General features: G+C 41.3%; 1 non-coding gene across 1 annotated transcript; it reads left to right on the top strand.

Annotated features, from left to right (window-relative positions):
- The first annotated feature begins 1,593 nt into the window (after positions 1-1,593).
- LOC112804781 (small nucleolar RNA R71) lies at positions 1,594-1,697 on the top strand. Its single transcript, XR_003203398.1, has one exon. It is a non-coding gene; the product is annotated as a small nucleolar RNA R71 (small nucleolar RNA).
- The last annotated feature ends 240 nt before the right edge of the window (positions 1,698-1,937 follow it).

Here is a 1,937-nt window from a genome sequence, read left to right as displayed (position 1 = left end):
GTTGAACGCCAGGTCCGTGCTTGTTTCTGGCGTTCAGCGCCAGCTCTCCTCAGTGTGTATTCCTGGCATTTGAACACCGGGATGTTGCTTGTTTCTGGCGTTCAACGCCAGATCCATGCTTTGTTCTGGCGTTGAATGCCAGCCAGATGCTCCTTACTGGCGTTTAAACGCCAGTAAGTCCTTCCTCTAGGGTGTGATTTTTTTTCTGTTGTTTTTGATTATGTTTTTAATTTTTGTATTTTTTCTGTGACTTCACATGATCATGAACCTAATAAAACACAAAATAACAATAAAATAAAAATAAAATTAGTTAAATAAAAATTAGGTTGCCTCCCAATAAGCGCTTCTTTAATGTCAATAGCTTGACAGTGAGCTCTCATGGAGCTTCACAGATGTTCAGAGCATTGTTGGGACCTCCCAACACCAAACTTAGAGTTTGAGTGTGGGGGTTCAACACCAAAATTAGAGTTTGGTTGTGGCCTCCCAACACCAAACTTAGAGTTTGATTGTGGGGGCTCTGTTTGACTCAGCATTGAGAGAAGCTGTTCATGCTTCCTCTCATTACCAAATAACTTGGCATTTAGCTTCATGATGGCTCATAGATGTTGAGCAACTTGCTCTCCAGTCACATCTTCATTCTCTTCAGAGGAAGAATAGTCTTCAGAGCTCATGAATGGCAGAAGGAGATTTAATGGAATCTCTATGGTCTCTATATGAGCCTCAGATTCCTTTAGGTCCTTAATAGGGAACTCCTTCTTACTTGAGAGACGTCCCATGAGGTCTTCCTCATTGGGATTCACGTGCTCCCCCTCCTCCTTGCATTCGGCCATATTGACTATGTCAATGGCCTTGCACTCTCTCTTAGGATTCTCTTCAGTATTGCTTGGGAAAGTACTGGGAGGAGTTTCAGTGACATTCTTGCTCAGCTGGCCTACTTGTGCCCCCAAATTTCTAATGGAGGATCTTGTCTCACTCATGAAACTTAAAGTGGCCTTTGAAAGATTAGAGACTAAGTTTGCTAAATTAGAGGGGCTCTGCTCAGAATTCTCTGTCTGTTGCTCAGAAGATGATGGAAAAGGCTTGTTATTGCTGAGCCTGTTTCTTCCACCATTATTAAAGCCTTGTTGAGGCTTTTGTTGATCCTTTTATGAGAAATTTGGATGATTTCTCCATGATGAATTATAGGTGTTTCCATAAGGTTCACTCATGTAATTAACCTCTGCCATTGCAGGGTTCTCAGGATCATAAGCTTCTTCAGAGGCTGCCTCTTTAGTACTGTTGAATGCATTTTACCATCCATTCAGACTTTGAGAAATCATGTTGACTTGCTAAGTCAACACTTTGTTCTGAGCCAATATGGCATTCAGAGCATCAATTTCAAGAACTCTCTTCCTTTGAGGCATCCCACTATTCACGGAATTCCTCTCAGAAGTGTACATGAATTGGTTATTTGCAACCATGTCAATAAGTTCTTGAGCATCTGCAGGCGTTTTCTTTAGGTGAATGGATCCACCTGCAGAATGGTTCGATGACATTTTGGAAAACTTAGATAGACCATAATAGAATATATCTAATATGGCCCATTCTGAAAACATGTTAGAAGGACACTTTTTGGTCATCTGCTTGTATCTTTCCCAAGCTTCATAGAGGGATTCACCATCTTTTTGCTTGAAAGTTTGAACATCCACTCTAAGCTTGCTCAACTTTTGAGGAGGAAAGAATTTATCCAAGAAGGCCGTGACAAGCTTATCCCAGGAGTCCAGGCTACCTTTAGGTTGTGAGTCCAACCATGTTCTAGCTCTGTCTCTTACAGCAAAAGGAAAAAGCATGAGCCTGTAGACTTCAGGATCTACTCCATTCGTCTTAACAATCTCACAAATCTGCAAGAACTCAGTTAAAAACTGATAAGGATCTTCAGATGGAAGTCCATGAAACTT

Source organism: Arachis hypogaea, chromosome 5, assembly GCF_003086295.3.
Source record: "Arachis hypogaea cultivar Tifrunner chromosome 5, arahy.Tifrunner.gnm2.J5K5, whole genome shotgun sequence".
In the NCBI taxonomy this organism is placed as follows: Eukaryota; Viridiplantae; Streptophyta; class Magnoliopsida; order Fabales; family Fabaceae; genus Arachis; species Arachis hypogaea.
The sequence above is the reverse complement of the archived record's forward strand: the minus strand, read 5'-3'. Positions and strand labels throughout refer to the sequence as shown.